At 36.5% G+C, this 19,516-nt stretch overlaps 1 pseudogene; it reads left to right on the top strand.

Moving 5' to 3' along the window:
• Nucleotides 1-11,006: 11,006 nt before the first annotated feature.
• LOC122344651 lies at nucleotides 11,007-19,431 on the top strand (annotated as a pseudogene).
• Nucleotides 19,432-19,516: the final 85 nt, after the last annotated feature.

Raw genomic sequence — 19,516 nt, 5'->3', positions numbered from 1 at the left:
ATAAACCTTGCAGATTGTTCAGTGTTACATGGTCTGGTTTACTAACAGGTTTTCTTGCCACTGGTTGGTTCTGACAACAGGGACATACTTAGACAGTGTGACTGGTCTAAAGACAGTCCTGTAGACAGGATGGCATTGTGAACGAACTGTCTGTTTTATCAGATGTGTGTGTGTGTGTTTTCCCAGGGTTCTGTATGTTTGTCTGAGCTCGTGAAAAAGTACTCATCACTACAGTTCACATGGTGAGTGGAGTGAAAAAGTAATGTTCATGAGGCTTACAGAATAAGTTCGCAAAGAGTGTTTTGTGCACGCCTGACATACTTCCTCTCAGACGTTCTACAAACACCCATGCTAGCTCACTTTTTCAAGGCCTGGACACAGACCTTACACATGTCCCCATTCTTTCCAAGTATCATAAGTGTCTTTGTTCCAGATCGGAAGGAATAGAGCTGCCCATCCCGCTCTTTCTCTCCCCAGTCTGCCAACCCATGTGACTCAGCTTATTGTGGTGACCAGTCCCACTTCTAATCATTCATAACCTGTTTGAGGGGATGATCTGCAGCTGACGCCTCCTGCGTACTACAATCAAAACTCAGATTTACACATTTAAACTGTTAAATCCAGTCATTCTACACATTAGATACAGCATAAGTTGCTTTTTTCTCTGGTGCTAACATCAGTTTGTTAAAAGAATATCTGTTTTCAAAACAACAGGTTTATTAGCCATCTCCTGTAAATATCTGTAATGACATCATGGCTATATGTTTGGCTTTCCTCTTTTTTCGTCGCACTTCTCATCATGCCTAGTTGAAATTAATTCTGAAGTTGAATAATATTTTATCAAATGTGAAGTAATAAAATTGTGGTATAATATTTAGTGCATACTATTCAGTGACGTCTAATGTTTTTGCAGTGCTTATACTCACTCAAGGCCCATTACAGCAAACAGTAACACATATGATTTTAAAAACAATTTTTGCTAGCGTCCCAGATGTCATGCACAATCATTACTCCAGGGTTTGCCACTCATACTCAAGAAGCATTTATGAATTATATAGTGTAAAATTGTGCTATAAAATCAAAAATATTTTGTTTTAAGGAAACTGTGGAAACCTTTATGATATAATGCTATTTAAGCAATAATGCTGTTTGTTACATTAATGTATTAAATAATACGAAATAAATAATGAACAATGCTTTTATTACAGTATTCATCTTGAATAACGTTCATTCATACAAACATACACTTGTCTACAAGTAGATCATAAATGCATTAACGAATGCTAAAACACACCTGTGATTTAATGATTTATTAATTTTGAACTACATTAACGTTAGTTTAATAAATGCTGCAGAAGTCATGTCTATTCTCCACGTTATATAACGCTAATCCAATGTTAACTAATAAGTTCTATAGTTTTTCACGCTTGACTGCATTGTCTTTAATCATTTTATTGAATGTTCTGTTAAAATGTCCTAAAAATGTGTATTTTGATCACATAAACTATATTAAATAATCTGCAAAATGGCATATGTTTAAACTGTATAACTGCTGCTCTTAGGACAAAATCCTGATAGAATTTCTTTGCAGAAATATTAAGCTTGATTTGTCTCCGTTTGATGATAATCTCTTTAAAAAAAAAAAGCAGTTGTTTTTAATGTTTTCGTGTAATGCAACATTCGCATTTTTGAGTGCACAAAATAACTGCTCCTGTGTCCCCTGTGTAATGTTGTTTATTTCCTTTGCACAGTTCTCTTAATACCAGAATTGTTTCTCTGCAGTTGTTCCAAGAAGACGGGAGGTTTATCGGTGCCTTCACCATCATTGCTTAAATCTAGTGAGTAATAATAACCCACTTCTGTCTCTTTGTCTGGTCTTGAATGTTTCATGTAGACGGCAACCTTGGTGGAATAAGAACCATTATTGCCTCTCTGATTGACACCTTGAAACATGATGTTAATTTAAGTAATCTGATGTGGCCCTGAACAATAAATCTTGTTTCGCCTCTTCTAGCTGTCCCATTTGATGGCAGGTTACCGCTACTTTGCAAACCTCCAGGTTTAACAATGACTCCCAATAGTTTCCACAGTAGAATTTGAGCCATCTGAGCCTTCCAGCCACGACCGTGCACCATGCGCCTGTAATGTAGTCCTCACGGTTGGTAACACATGACACACACACACACACACACGCATGACCATCCGTTGACACTTTCCCCACTTCCTCACTTCAGTCCAATCCACTCCATCTCTCTTAGTTGTTATTTTTCTGATCTCTTGTGTCTGCTTTACCAGTAGTGAAACATCTGCTGTCTCTCCTACTCTGCAGGAATCTGCTCACAGCCCTGCTTGACTCCTGTGTTTTGTTACGTGATGATATTTTTTGAAAATTCATTTTATGTATTTTGAAATTGCACAAATAAAGGCAGTTTTTCCACTTTCCTCTTAGACCACAGTAAAGCTGGTACCCATTCCAGATCCACATTAGCTCATTAGCATTTGCCTCCTATCATGGGACTTTGGAGGTTTTTTCGCCAGCGCCTAAAAGGGCCTTTTCAAAACTAAGGTGGATCGCATCCCAAAAGAAAAGTGTCGAAGGTCTGCCTTACTATTAACACAGCAAATCTTACCAAAAAGGAAGCTTGTTGGTCTGTCTATGCAGGCCGCAGTTGTGTAATATTTGAGGCTTCAGTGCAAGCTGAAGAGTTTCCCTGTGTTTTAAAACTTCGTCACCTGGTTCTTCTGATCCCATCACTGCAGGACTGGCAAACACTATCCCAGGGCAGCTGGAGGAATGGATCGCCACTGTCAGACTTTATGGCCACATTTAAATACAATGCTAGCTTTACTGTGTAAGACTAGCAAATTGCACAGTTATGTATGGTTTGTATACAACTTCTAATCTGCAACATACATTACCATTATACATATATATACTTACCATTCAACGTTCTTGATCAACATTAAGGTTTAGTATTTTGAATGTATTTATTCATGGTGTCAAAGCTTGAATTTTCAGAGCCTTCAGAAATCGTACTAAGAAAATGTTGGAAAACGCAACATATGTCAGGAATTTGTGATACATTTCACCTGATGAATAGGAAGTTTCCAAGAATAGCATTATTCTTATTTATTTTATCGCCTTGCCAGTGTTAAGGACTAAACTAACATTCAGGACTTATTTATATAGCTTACACTGTAGAAAACACAATATTTGTTTCACCTTGAAATAACTTGTTACCCCACTGCATAAAGTTGAAAACAACCTATTGTTTTTTTTGTATATAATGTTATATAATTCATTGATGTCAAAGGCAACCTAGCCTATAGTTATCATTATGTCAGCCTATTATATCAGCATTCCACAGGTGTCCATTTTATTAGTTTATTTTATGTAATATTTATTTATATTGAGTTTTTGTGAGGATGACTGGAGTGACTGTACATTTATATTTTATTATTGTGTTACTGTTCAATTATTTTTTGTTATTGTCAATGTCTTTATAATGTCAATGTGTAAAATCCCTGTACAATTATAATCAAATTTATAATGATCGTGAGTCTTGAGTATAGAAATATTGTGTTTGGTTTTTTCTCACATTTAGAGGGCCGAACCCTCTTAAAGTCATCCAGCAGCTTCTGCTTGAGACCAGACCAACAGCTCCACATCTTTAACTCCGCCAAGGCTCATCTGACAGAGAAAGGGCCTGCTCCCTGCCCTGGAAGAAGCAGTAGAAACCTGAAGCTGCCCACCCCACTGGAGCAGGCTGTGAATGGAGGGAGGACAGAGAGTGCAACAGAAGCAGATCCAGGCATGTATGGAAGCGGGAGATGAGATGATGAACATAAGAAGGGAAACAACAGAAAACTGAATCCACAATCTTGGGTCATTCCATTTTCAGTGTGTTTATGAGAAAGAGAGTGAGTGTGTGTATAGTGTGTGTGTGTGTGTGTGTACAACCAGTGTTTTTTGCCTTTTTTATTTTTGTGAATGTTTTATGTTTATCTCTTTACACCCACAAAAGAATATTATATATATATATATATATATATATATTAATTAAGATGACATTGTTGTTACAGTTCTTTGTGAATCTGCTGTACAATCTCCACTCTGTGTACAAATGTTCTGTACTCATAGATCGTCCTGAATATTTTAGTAGTGTTTGTTTTATTTTGCCTTAATGCACTGCTCATCACACTGCCATTTCAACCTCAGGCTAGTCTTTTTGTTTGTTTTTTGATAACGGTGTTTCATACGCCATCATAGTTTCAAAAGATTGTATTTACCTCGCAGAGTGCTGTAATTCATTTTTCCGTGGTGATGGGCTTCTGTAACATTACATTTAAGAGAATTGTGTTCATTGATATCAAACGCGCCAGTCAGTGGTGACTGTTACAGTTCAGCTGCGATACTGTACTACCTGAGCTAGTACTGGTTACTGAGGAGGACGTTTAGGCTACATCAGGCTAGAATTACGTGGTTTTCGTGGTTTATTACAAAAGAAAAGGTCCCTGTAAGCCAAATAGGAAGTAACTCAATGTTGTCTATAGTTAATCATAATTAGTTGTTACTCAGCACTGAAAACACCATTTGGAGATGCTGACAAACATTTTGCACTGAATGTTTAAAAATTACTGTATGTGGCCTAAAAATCATAATTTTATCATTTCTAGTTGGATTTTAGTATTCTATTGTCACTGAGCAGTTACAAGCTAATCTTATTCGAGCTTTGTGTGTAAGTGTATGTAAAATCACAGCGTAAGGACTGAAGCCTGGGGCCATAAAATCTCATTGATCAGTTTTGGTTTGGAATTAATCCGGTTTTGTACCATGTCTACTGCATGAGACCACCGTGTGTTGTTTTTTGATTCTGTTTCATCTGTTTTGCTACTTACCATCATCCGCTGTGTAAACTCCACCAAAACATGGTCAGAACTGTAGTGTTTTCCCCTTAAGCTCCTTTCTTCACCTAAAATGCGTGGCTATAATCACCTGTACCATAAACAATATTTATTTTAACACAATGAAACCTTGCAAGCGTGTCAATGGAGCAGCTTTAAAGGAGAAAATGTTATACAGTAAGTTGTATGAAGATGTTAAGAGGCTCAGGTTTACAGTCTGCAAATGAGAGTCTGCTGCCATTCAACAATAAAGATCCATGTTAAGTACATGCTTTCAGACCTGTGTGTATCGTACAAAACTGATAAACTGTATCGATGGTGTGGCAAGTCAAAATATGTTAGTCTTTCTTATGTAAAATGTACAATTTGTTTTTAACCCTTTTATTTAGGATGTTTTTCTTAAATGCCTACAGGTCTCGGAAAGAGAAACAGGCAGCTTATTACCTGAGTTGTAGTCCTTCAACATGCTTTTTGTTTAATCACATGATTTTGATGGACGGATAAAGCTGGCGTGGAGTGCCGAGCAGTGACATAACAATAATAAATAAAATATCACACGAAGAATTAAGTGACCATGAATCCACGTGTAAATATTTGCCCTCCGTATTTTCACTACCACCATCAACGAGTGTTTTTAATTGCATTTTTTTTCTCTCCCGGTTCAGTAAAACAAACCATCATCTCCATCTGTGTGTTAAGTGGTGCAAATTTGTTTCTGAGATATTTACTATGACTTAATTCTATAGAGAATTACACACGTTATATTGTAAATATAAGAGTATAAAACTGTGGTTATGTTTGACGTGGTAGATTATTCTATTCTCTTCTTTCTTGCTGCATCTGAACGTTCCGTGTGTGTATAGGTTCCCAGTGCTGAAACATTAGCGTAATGTGTACAAACTCCAGATTTGTGAACGGAGCAAATACAACGTTTTATAATCAACAGAGAGAGAGTTATAAACCCGTCACGTTGCTGGCCAACCAATGATTTTTTCAGGAGACGTGCGTTTGAGCAAGTGGTGACCAATAAACATTTATAAAGACACATTTTATCAAAGTCTTAAATGCACGCAAAAAATTATATATGTTACAGCTTGAGGTTTTTAGTCACCAGAGGGCGCCAAACCTACGGGCTTGTGTGCAGGCTAATAAGTTCTAGTGCAAACTGACTAATGTTGTTCATTGCAATGTTTTGCGGTTTTAATGTGTGACGCTTTACTTCTGTTATTCGTGACACGTTATACTTATTAGAAAGTGCAATACATGTTAACGTTAGTTTCCCGGCGTCAGAGAGAAACTGGACTGCAGTGCGGTTATGTTTTCCATATTTCTGGCGATTTATTCATTTGGCCATTTTGTAGTGAAAACTGTGATTAAAACCCACCTCAAACGTAAGTAGGGCTCTTTGGTTTGCTACCGAGAAGAAAAACCCTCCTCTCTGTTGAACAAATGAACAATATGTTGCTGTTGTTATTTAGTCTTCAAGTAATAAGTGGTCTGTATTTCTGCTATATTCTGCTTTGTATTTTTTGATATGTTGGTGATAAATGTGCTTTCCTGCAGCTTTGTGTGTACAGTGATTTGCTCATTTGTAATGAAAGACTAAAGAGGAAAGCTCAATACATATATGTTATTATGCAAATTTGATCTCTTCCTCCTGCTGTTGAAACTTCCTTTTTATGTCATATGCAGGTTTTTTATGATGACGGAAACAGTTTTGTGCCCATTTAGATGGAAAACACACCATGGTTAGTTTTACATTCACAAACACTTAAGAAACTATGGCGCATGTTCTTCAAGAAAATGACAATTTTTGAGAATGAATTGTCCCTTTATTGGTTAATGTGCATCCTGGCACCATTGTAGACTGCATTTTTGCCTGTGTAGAAATTCATCACTCTGTTATTTTTTTCAGTGTCTCGATTCTTGCCACTCACTCTCCTCAGCTCACAGAAGATTATGGTGACGTATGAGTCACGGTGCTGCTCTGCTGCTTCTGGACAAACATGCTGGATGTAGAAACTTCCATAGTAACTTTGTTTGCTCACACACAAACACTGCAGGCGCAGCCAAGGGCAAGATCGAACGTAAGCTTGGAAGTGTAAAAAGAAGAAGAACTGGGATCAGCAGAGGAAGGAGTGGAAGTAAAGAGAAGAAGAGGGGCTGATTGGAAAGAATGCATAATTTTAGAGTTGACTGTGTGTTTTGTGATTGTTTTTGTGTGTGCGTGAGCGAGAGAGAGAATGTGTGGTGTGTGAGTGTGTGTGTGTGTGTGTGTGTGTGTGTAATCCTTTGGTCCAATTTTTTAAAGAAAATACCTCTGAGACTACCTCGCAACTGGGACTCTCAGCACTTTCAGAGCTGAAATGAAGCTAAGATAGGTGAGTGTTTTCACTGTGTTGTGTGGTCAAAGGGGTCAAAGTCTTTTCCGTGGTTTTAGGAATTTCACTTGGCAAGGTGGGTAGACTTATGTGGATCTCTTTGACACAGCAGGCCTCCTGTCGCTAAAGGTGATGCATGTAATGTTTGACTTTATGTTATGGGAAATCTAACTGCCTGAGCAGTGGTGTATACATATGTGTTTAGTCTTAACTTAGAGGAGTGTATTTTGTTAAGAATCTATATATCTAGGGTGAGAACCAACTTTTCACCAACTTCTTTTCCATAGTTTGCTCTGACTTTGTGTACTGGGATTGCACTTTTATAATGCAAATTTTTACACTCATGATGGTACTTTTGCAAGTAGAAAGGGCTCTGGCTAAGAGTTTCATTTGATTTATATATATATATATATATATATATATATATATATATATATATATATATATATATATATATATATATATATAAAACACCACGCCTCTGGTTCTCACTCCCCAAATGACAGACAAAAAGTGATGGCAAAGTGATGGTGGAGGATTCAGTCCAAGGCTATATAATTCACTTGAGCGCCTATTATGTTTCCTTTTCCTTGTAATTCTGTTAAATCCCTGACACACCTTTTTTGCTGTTTTATAGTCATTGTAACATTATTTGTAATTTTTCCTTTATAATTTGACTAAATGTTCTCATTAATCTCGAGGCTGTTATGTAAAAAATATGACTTAAAGTATGACTTCCAGCTGATTTTCGAAGCAATCGGGTATAAAGAGAGGCAGGTTTGTGGTGGCATGTAAGACTCGTGGCGCTTGCTCCTCGCGGCCTGGCACTGTCTGTTGGAGATGCAAAGCATTAGTGATTTCTTCAGTGTGTAATCTTCACATGCTGCAGGCAGGAAGACGCTGAGAAACATCGCCTTCACTCAAAATGTCAGCTGCAAGTACTGTTAAATGCCAGATAGTTATCTGCTGTGCGACCGCATAACAAGGTCTTTGGTGAAGGTTTTTCAGCAGTATCCTAGGTTAAGAGAGCAAGTGTTCTCAAGCCTTTCGATTGCTTCTAATTATATGAAGTGTATTGTTAGTCAACATTTTTCTGACGCTATTTATTTGAAGTATTGTACAGCCTAATTTTTTCAGCCAAAACAGTGGTTATAATTAACACGCACAATATTCATACCATATCAGTTGAATGTTTTTTTCCCTCGCAATTCAATAAATTGTGTTGGATATATAATATGAATGCTAATTCCCCGCTTTTACACCTTGATTACTTGCTACAATTTCTAATGCTCACTTAATTTTATTTCTATTTATTTCTACACATTCTCTATTTTATTAAAAAATATCTTGCAGTACAGCCTCATATTTTTAAAGTTGAAAACAATGTTCATAACTACAGGTGCAGAAAATATTGGTATTAGAGATTTTTTTTCTGATTTTTTTGTTGATGTATATCAGTTATTAATGCTTATTTAATAGTGCATGCTTATTTCCATGCTTATTTATTTTAAAAGTCACATTTTCATCTAATACTAATCTAATCTAATCATCTAATATTCACTTTGAATTAAAAATATTAATAATTATAGAATAATTTGTTATTACAAATATATTATTGGTAGTCTCAAAAATCAATCTCAGAATTTTGTAATGTGATTCACTTGAAGCATTTAAAATGATTGATTCAAGTATGTTTTTTTTAAAGAAAAGAAATTATTGTTTATTGTAAATTTATTGTTTATTTAAGATGATTTAGATATTTAACACCTATTTAGAAATGTTATATACCGTCACTGTCAGTTACCAGCCATAGCATTATTAACCTTTCCTATCAGCTAAACGCTTAATATTATGCACACCTATCTGTTCTGAGTGAAAGGTGTTCAAAAGTGTTTCTCAGCAGGAATTGTTAGAATTGTGGAAAAAAAAAATAGGCTGATAATGAAAAGAAAAGCTTCAGTTTCAGTGCTGTAATTGCTTTAATTAAAGACATCGTTTTTCCTTTGGCATGCACTGATGAAACATAATTAAGAAACCTGTGTTTTTATTCAGTATCACCTTTAGATCGCGTTGTCACGTAGCATTAAACATTAAATGCTGGATATTTTAGCCTCAGCAGTTGTGCCGAACGTGAATGATCAGTGCCATGTCCCAGAGTTTGGCCTGACGCAGAACAGCTCGGCCTGACGCAAACAGCTTCTTTGCATCTCTGCTGTGATCTCCTTGGTAATTCATGGGGAGTTTGAAGTTTACTCCTCTTCCCTTCCCTGATCCCAGCGTGTGTCATAGAAATGGGTGAGGCCTGAAGCCGGGCAATGTGTGTGGGCCTGTGGTCCAGGAGAGAGAACAGTAGTCCGTGCTCCCATCAGGGAAGTTTTTCTCAAAATAGACCAAAGAGGCTGACATTAGGTGGGGATCTTTCAAAAACGCTACTTCCTGTGGCTGATGAGCTTGTAACTTCCTGTTTATCTTAGTTTCTCTCTGCCCTTTCCTCTGATAATGCGTTATAGCGAATTTGACTACAAAAGCGCCAACTGCTCAAATCGCTGTGACACCATCTCTGCCAATTAGATAATGCTGATTTGTTGCTGTCTAGAGATTTATTTATTGTAGATGCTTTCTTATCAAAGAAATGCCACGAAGTCAAGTGTTTTGTGGCTTCACTTCCACGTAACCTTTCACTATAATGAATGCTGACTGGAGTGCTTATGTCATTTTCTTATTTTCTGCCACTCAACATCTCAGTTTTTCTTATCTCTCAATCACAGGGGTCTCTACCCCACCCTCCTTTTGCTATGGGCTATCCCGCAACAGAAAGCTAAATCGCAAATGAGATCTTTTTAGTATCTTAGTTCTCTCTCCCAGACACCAGTGGGCTCAAATGGAGCACAAATTTATGAGATAAATTGAGACTTTCTGAGAGAAAAGTGAAGAAAATTTTATTTTTTAATGCTGTTCTCAAATTTACAAAGACACTTGCAAAGGCAAACATTTTAATATTATTTATATATATATATATATATATATATATATATATAGTATATATATATATATATATATATATATATATATATATATATATATATATATATATAGACCAGCAAAACCACCTTAGGTTGGTCTAAGCTAAATATCCACAAAAAATATTTAATGTATTTAAAATGACTCTACTTATGGAATGTAAACCTATATATATTGTATTTTTCCATAAAAGTTTTATAGACTAACTGCAACTTCATTTAGTAACTATTAAGGATAATTCATGTGTACTAATATTTATTTATGTATGAAACCTAATGATCATGTTATCCAGAATGTCACATTTGTTGTTGATTTCAGGTTTAAATTATATTTTGAATTGTTCAAGGTCTATCCACATAAATCTTAAAGCTTTGTGCAACTTGTGCATTGTATGTGCAAAGGCTAAATGATGTACTTTTTGTTTCTATGCATAGTCATCTAAAACAAGGTCTTGAATGAAACATAACTGGGAGCTTCATTAGATCTCTCAAGGTATAAAGGCAATCTCTGAACAATAAAATGTTCCTCTTTGATGTTTCAGTTCTCAAACTCTTGGCAAAGAGTGAAGATCCAATAATACCCTTTTGACCTATAGCAAACAATCCATTGTAACATCGAAAGCTATTTTTTTGCTTTTGTGAGGGTAGGTATTGTTTCTGGCAGAACTGGCCAGCACTTTCTTTGTCAGCATAAGGACAAATGTCTATCAAGCAGGAAGCTGTCAGGTTCAGACAGTTAGCCACTGTCATCACCACACATGTGCATGATGGTCTGATGATATAAAACTAGAATTAGTTCAGTGACAGATGACTTTACGCTTGGACCCATCTGCATGTTTGTAAGTCTTATTCTTTGCCTTTTATTTTTTATCGGTTTTCACCTCAGCTCGCTCTCCAAGAGTGTTATGCCAGGGAAGGAGCCCTGGATCCACTCACACCGGTTTTAAGAGATCCATGGAGAGAAACCTCTGAAAACAGGCTGGCTGGAAGAAGCAGAGATCCATCGTAAAGAACTGGCAGCCGCGCTTCTTGTGCTGAGAGGCAACGCCTTAACATACCACAAAGATGACAGAGAAAATGCTGTCCAGGTAGGAGAGAAGCAAGCACGGGTAATACAAACATCAACATTTTTAAACATTTTTTTAAGGCATCAACTTTTTTGTTTTGTCTTCTTTCCTGTTTTTTAATTATCTGTTTTTCAATGTCCAGTCCTGAGAGTTAAATAATTACAATTAAACTAAGAGTTTACAATTTTTTCTTCTTCTTCTTCTTTTTTATTTAGTATTTGTTTTTAGTTTGTGGTCATGCGATAATCGTAATAATCATAATATTTCTTTTTTTTCTTTTCCTTTTGTTTATTTCAGTGATTACTGTACATCTTAATTTTCAGTGTTGTCTCAGATTTTTGAATCTGACGTTTGAATCTGTATATCATGTAAATGTTTCCACACTGGTAAAATAATGAAAGTGAAATACATTTTTATTTGCCTTTTTTACTTGATATTTATTATTTATTTACATTTTATTTACTAAATAAGTAATTTTAACTTTACTATTTACTAAATTATTTAGCATCATTTAGACTGTGACTATACTCTCTTGTCTCATTCTTATCTCAGGGAACCATCCCTTTATTCTCATGCCAAGTTAACGAGCTGCCATCTAATGCGGATGATAAATTTCTGTTTGAGATTATCCCAGGTGAGTATTTTTATTAAATGTGCTGTATGTAATGTTTTTGACTCTTCTAATGTATATTTAGGAAACACGTTATGTTTGCATAGCTGTTTCTCTGAAATATAATGCTATAGCCTTTTGCAGTACCCATTTCAACCCCTAGATGTCAATTTTACATAGTGCACCTTCAAAGTACCTGTATTATGGGTTATGAAACGATCTATCGGTTAATAAACAGAGTAAGCACGCATCCCGCGGAAGAACATTCTAACCGGAGCTACTTCCTTAAAGTTTATGTTTATGGCGATTCACTCAGGGTTTGTATTATTCCACAGCGGCGATGACCCGATAAGGCTACACTTGTTCGAATACATGCACTTAATATAATGTGTACTGTAGTGATTTGGGATAGCACAAAAAGTGAGTTTGGAAAGGTGAATTCGTGATGTACTCACTCATTATATAGGCTCCAATTTACTAATCTTTAAGTTACATAGTGCTCCTGCTTTTACTGTCCGTGGCGGCATCTAATTCTGATAACTGAGGTGGAGTTTGGACCACTTAGATACGCCAATTTTTTAATCTATTGTGTTAATTTTCAGGTGGTGGTAAAAGTTGTTGGTCTGGATAAACAGTTATATTCTGTATGTTTATCTTGTAAAAGCGATATTTTCTTTCAAATATGATCATTTTGAGCTTCTGGTGCGATACTTGGATATTTCCAATCTGGCAACATTGACACTTGTAATGCAGTGTGATACAGGACTGCTATGCAGGTTGTTTACAGTGTGTAAAATATCATCGGCTACTACTTTGTATGTTGGGGGCATACAGTCATACAGTTGTTGTGTCCATGATGCAGCAGGTAGCAGTACAGACTGGGAGCGGGAAGCCTATGTTCTCATGGCAACCAGTCAGAGCGAGATGGAAGAGTGGGTGCGCTCCATTCGCAAAAGTTCCATCGGATCACGGTCCAATGGAGGTATTACATCTTCAACATCTTATTATAAATGTATATTATAAAGTTTGGTTTGTAGGTTCAGGGGTTCTTAGGACCATTCGCCGCATACAGTAAGAAAAAACGGAAACTTGGCAATTTCTTTAACCCTAAAACACAGCACAATGTAATGCATAGTTTAAATGACTAAAACAGGTTTCTGAAACACCTGTGGAAAATCAATATGCTACTTTGTTGTTGTGTCAGACCTTTCTTGGCATGCTAGTGTAGACAGTTGGCAATTTGAGTGAAACCCCTATTACCTTAATGTCTGAAGGGTTATTATTAATGGTATGAATTTAATTAAATGCCAATGTCTCTTTCCTCAAAGTATTTGGAAAGAGCCTTTCGGATATGATGGTGTATGAGAAGAAATTTGACCACGCCTGGTGCCCATCCTGGTGGAGAAGTGTGCTGAATTCATCAGAGAGCACGGTCTGGAGTGAGGAGGGCATCTTTCGCCTGCCAGGACAGGACAACCAGGTCAAACAGTTCAGAGAGGCCTTGATGCCGGAGAGAGGCCGTCATTCCTCAGGTAAAGTTTCACATGTCTAAATCTGTCACTATTAAGGTAGAGAACTGATCTCAATAAAAGCATATTGTTTATTGTTAAGTCCAGTAATGGCATGCAACTGTATACATAATACATTAGTGTACCATGGAACTGAATACATAATACATTTATGTACCACGGCACATATAAGGTACTTCCAAAGAGTACCATGATATTTCAGTACAGTGCAAAATATAGTAAAATATTGTGAAATATTATTATAAATGAAAACTATTTTTTTTTCCCCAAAATTTATGTATTAATATATATGTATAAGATATATATATATATATATATATATATATATATATATATATATATATATATATATATATAAAACCATAATCCAAGATTTTTGGACTTAGACCACTGGTTTGCAGACTTCAGTGTGCTTTAAAGTTTGCATGCAAATGGGGCTTTTATGTGGATAACCACACTCTACATGACCATTTATGGTGACACTACAGTCTTCACTGCTATTTTGAGGAAGTAGAATAAGAGTTTGACCCAGAAATGTATGAACTAGATCTGAGAGAGAACTGTATGTGAAAGAGAGAGAGAGAGAGAACGTGCAAAAGCGTGAGAGATAGAGAAAAGAGAGATATAAAATCAACTATTTCAGAGCAACCTGGCACACGCTGATGATCTGCGGCTGAGCCACATCCTGTCCTGACTAACAGAGATCTTGCCATTGAACACACGCACATTATCCATTTGACAAGCAATGGTTTTTGCATTTCATCTTCATCGTTTTGACTGTAAAGACTGTAGTAGACGTTAATGACCCCATGCCGCATTTAAACTTGTTTTGTTCATGTCTTATGCCTGCAGTGACACCGATGTCCACACGGTGGGGTCCTTACTTAAGCTGTACCTCAGAGAGCTTCCTGAACCTGTTGTGCCTTGGACGCAGTATCAGGCCTTCCTGACAGCACTCTGACGCTGGATGCCGCCACTGCAGCGGTGAGAAGCACATTCGCAAAAACAGTATATCAGATGAGCACTGATCCTATAACTAACTGCAATACGATCAATCCCAGGGCAAAGAAAAGCTGGAGGTACAAATCAGCCATCTGCCGAAAGTGAACTACAACCTCCTGAGTTACATCTGCAGGTACGAGTCCCTTACAAGAGTGACAATGGATCAGACACTGATAGGATTGTATATAAGTTTGTATATCTATATTTGTTATTTCCAGGTTCCTTTTTGAGGTCCAACAAAACTCAAAGGTGAATAAAATGAGCGTTGAGAATCTGGCCACGGTGATGGGAGGAACCTGTTCAAGCCACAAGTGGAGGACGCCATCAGTATGATGAAGGGTCAGTAATCATCCTAAGGAGAATAAAACATTGTGCTCTATGTAATTTATATTGTTTTTGAAATATCCCATGGAATCAAAAGGTTGGTGTGTCTTTTAAGTCCGTTGTTAGGGTGGAGCGGTATGATTTATACGATTAAGCAGCAGAAATTTGTCAACCGGTACAGACTGTTGTCTCTATCACATGATGTTGTTGTTCTGCGTGGTCACGAAAAACCTGACGTTTGCATGTTTTTTTAACATTGAGGTTTAAAAACAAGTCGTTTTAAGCTGCTGAAATGCAGTCAGCAGCTGAAATGCCATGAGCGCTGTCAGAGGACATGTGCAAAAATGTGGTATTTTTGCCTTTAGATTTATAGGCCTTAAATAAAAATACACAGTTTTTGTGTCAAAATGCCTGTCTTTGCAAGTATCCTGTAAACACAGCAGCTCTCAATTGAAAGCAAATAGCTGAGAAAGAAAACACAAGTTGGATCCGGGCAGCTCTTAAAGCAACAGCAGTAAAATATATAAACGAAAAAACAAAAGAGAAAATCTCTCACTGCTCGACTATAAATCACTTTTGTGTCTTTATTAAGAAAACACAGTGAAAAATACATGTTTTTATACATTTGATTACTTGATTATACGATTTATGTATAATAATTATATTTGATTATACGATTTATGCAGCATTTCATATTTCTTTTTCAACTGTAGTTGATTGTCCTACTGCTTCTAATTGATTTATTTTTCTTATTTAATTGCCGACTGCTTACTGATTTTCTATTTAAGCTAGTATTTATTGTTGACAATGTTGACAAGAATTATGACATTCCTATGGTATCAAAAATATTTATATCATAAAGAGATTATTTAAAGCAAAACAACTATAGTGTGATATATATTATTACTGTAAAATAAAACCTTTTTAGCAGAAAATGTAAAAATTTACAGCCTTTTTTCTGGAAAATGAACCCAAAATATTAATGCCATATTTTCTTCCTCCAAAACTCTTCCTCTAAAACCACCTGCAATAGCAAGAAGCATATCATGGAATGCTAGTATGTTATTCCATTTTTTAGTAGTCATAAAGTTGTATAATATGTCTAAACTATAGGTTAAAAATAATTTGACCTGTCATACTCACAACCTCCCGTTTTAGCAGCAAACAGAACTTCAAACAGAAAAACAAATCATTGGTTGTTTCTGGGATATTTAACCTGAACTGCAATGAGTAAGAATGAGGTTTCAAGTATGGTGTTCATGGTTAACACCTTGCAGTGTTCATCTTTGTTCTCACCTCATACATACAGGAACACCCATGATACAGAAGGTAATGACTGTGATGATCAGACACCATGAGCTGCTTTTCCCACCCTCTAAAGACGCGCAGCCATCTCCTCTACCGAGCAAGAAAAGCAAAAGCAAGAAGAGCAGTAATCCTCGCAGTTTTGTGGGCTGGGAGTCTGCAGAGGTATTGATCACATAAAATTACAGCTGTTTCAGAAGCCAATTCATGGAGAACTTATAAATATCATTTTCATCACCAAGGCTGCATTTATGTGCTTAAGGAAATGCAGTAAAGCTGTGATATTGTAAAATAATATTAACTTATATTTTAATAGTATAACTTGTGTTAAATAATTGGTTATTTAAAATTAATTGATTTCCTTAATTGCCAAACAGATTTTTGTCACATGGTGCTTTGGAAATCATTTTAATATGTTGATTTCATATGTTGAGTTCAAGAAGTCGTATTTTTGGAGAAACTACCTTTTTTCAGAAGTATATTTAAAATGCTGAATAAAAGCATTATTAAGTCTTACAAAATGCTCTCATACCAAAGTTCTAAGTGGTAGTCTACCAAAAATGTAAATCTAAATTTATTTATTTTTGGCAATGACACTGAATTAGGTTTTAAAATATTTAGCATTTTACATTTTCTACTTAGAATTTAAGCATTTATATAGCATATTACTTCTAATTTATTTTCAAAAAGGGTTTTATTTGTAGGCTTCAAATTAAGAATAGTCATATCTGATGAACGCACCTGCCGTTTGTCAAGGTTTTTTGAAGCTGTCACTACTTTACTTTCACATCTTTATTTCTTAACTGATCACATCACTCTTCTCCCCAAGTGTGAAGTGTCCTCCTCTGAGTCTCCGAGGAAGAGGAAATGGACACACCTGAGGAAGAGAGGAAGGACCTGTGTTCATCTGACACAGGATCAGAAGGCACGCCTCTTTCTCCTTCCTCGCCATTTTCATCCGCAACCGACACATGGCCCGACAGCCCCAGAAAAAGAACACAAACTCTACCCAGCTTAGGCTGTCTGCCAGCGGGAAAAGGCCGTGAGCCTTCTTGGGAACGCTGGAGCAGGTTCCAGGAGAGCTTTAACGAGAATGAAGAAAAAACATTCTCAGAGGACATCTTTAAATTACTCGACCTGCAGAAAGTGACACTATTTTCTGGAGGGCAGAAAAGTGAAAAGGAAAATGTTGAAGGACAGAAGGACACAGACTTGAATAAGACAGGTAGTGATGTCGTGGACAAACAGATAGATGCTGTAAAAACACAGGCACAGAGCACAATCCCCGTTCCCAAACCTCGGGTAAGGAACGATGTGACTGCACCAGCTGTGAGCCAAGAGAAGCCAGCGGAACCTTCAACAGAACCTGCTCTAAAGAAAAGCAATGCAGCACCACTAGAAAACACAGACTCAACAAACATCATCAACAGGTACGGACAAATACAAGTGTACACGTGTTCATTATTTGCCATAGTGGAGTTTGCTAAAAGGGTTTGAACAAACATCTTTCAGACATAGAATTTGCATGTCAGACAATAAAATAGGCTCAGATTTACACTGAAGGAGGATTCAGGCCACATTTAGGGACCAGAATGTGTCTTAGTGGTGAGCTCTTCATTAAGGCCATTAAAGTGCCCCAATTGTGGGTTGTAAAAGGTTCATATTTTGATTTTGGGAGTCCCCAACAACAGGTTGACATACATGCATGGTCACGAAATGCTTTCATTGCAATAATATGCCTTTATTTTTAGTTTTTTTTTTCTCAGCGACTCCCAAAAGATTAGTTCAGTAAATCTTTTCTTCAAACCCCTTCCTTTGCATGATACTAATCTGTGGTGATTGGACAATTTAGTTTCGTTTAATAAAAGCTGCATTTATGAGTGCAGTATTTTACTGCTCCAAAAGCAGCACCTATAGTGGCAAAGAATGAATTTGCCTTTTCATTTCAAGTGGACGGACAATATGCTAATGTTTCATGTTGACGCTACCAATAAACAGCTTGGGATTTGTTTTGAAAAAACTTGTTTTAATAATGCAGAGTCGACTCTGTCTTTAAATAACTTGATACATGGTGCACTTTCAGATTTAAAACGTTTCAGGATGTTTTCATTCACTTAAACGGGTGTTGAACACTGCATGAAAGGTCTTTTTTAAAAAAAAACAAAAAACAAAAAACATAAGAGTAGATTTTTAGGTAACCAACAATTAGAGAACTCTAGAAACTCTCTAGCCTTTTCTAATAAATTGAAATGTATGTCACTCAAGGCTGCACTTTTAAATGAAAAATGCAGTAAAACAGTAATTTGGAAAATATCCAACCATCATAACCATCAGAAATATGGTTAAAATTGAAAATTGTTTGCTATTGTAATATATTTTAAGGTGTAATTAATTTCTGTGATGCTGAATTTTCTTGTTGAAAATAACATATTACGACAAATCATTTGTAACGTTATAAATGCCTTTAGTTTTGCTCAGTCTTCCTGACCGCATGTGTTTGTCGTTTAGTCTCCAGCAGAAGAACAAAAGAGCTGAGCGCTACAGTGACGGAGCTGCAGGCAGCACTAGAGGCAGAGAAACGCTGCAAAGCTGCATTAGAGATCCTACTACGCAATGCAGAGCGCAGCAGGGATGAAGCACTTGTGCGCAATGAGCAGCTGAACCGAGAGATTCAAGAGTTCCTCAACAGACCGACTGCTGGACCGTCATAGTCACGCCATCACGCGAACATATTTCAAATGAAGTCCTGTGTAGCCCCTCAGGAGTACACCACAAGCTGGACAACTCCATCTGGTTTTACACCATGAACTGTTCAGCAGAATGCCTTCAGAGTAAGACTATTGATAATGTCCATCTCCCAGGACTTCGATACAGTATATGACACCTTATGTAAAGAAATGACAGATTTGATTTACTTAGACGTAAGACAAGATGTGAATTTTGAAGCAATGCAGTATTTTACTAAACAGTTGAGAGATTTATAAAGAGTATTTAATGACCTTTTTATTGAAACGTTATCGTATTTTATAATGAATCTCAAAGAAATAACTCCCCAACAAAAACTAAAATGGTCAGATTTGTTTTTAAAGAGCCTTTTTATCGACAAGGAGAAGTCTTTTCCTCCGTTAATTATTAATTATAAATTAAAACAAAATCTGTTGTGGCAAAGGTTTAACATAGTTATTGTTTATGTTCTCACCGGACTGTGTTAGTCTCCATTAGAGTTTGTGAACAATTTGATGAAAAGGGCAAAAAGCACAAAATGTGGATTACTGTCAGTAAATAAACCGTTTTATCTGGCTTTCCTTTCCTGCACCTTCACTTCTGTTGTCTGGTTGCAGTCAGAATGAGATAGCGTGTCAGAAGAGATAAA

This window comes from Puntigrus tetrazona, chromosome 5 (genome assembly GCF_018831695.1).
Source record: "Puntigrus tetrazona isolate hp1 chromosome 5, ASM1883169v1, whole genome shotgun sequence".
NCBI lineage: Eukaryota > Metazoa > Chordata > Actinopteri > Cypriniformes > Cyprinidae > Puntigrus > Puntigrus tetrazona.
Note: the sequence above shows the minus strand (reverse complement) of the source record. Positions and strands in the feature narration are given on the sequence as shown.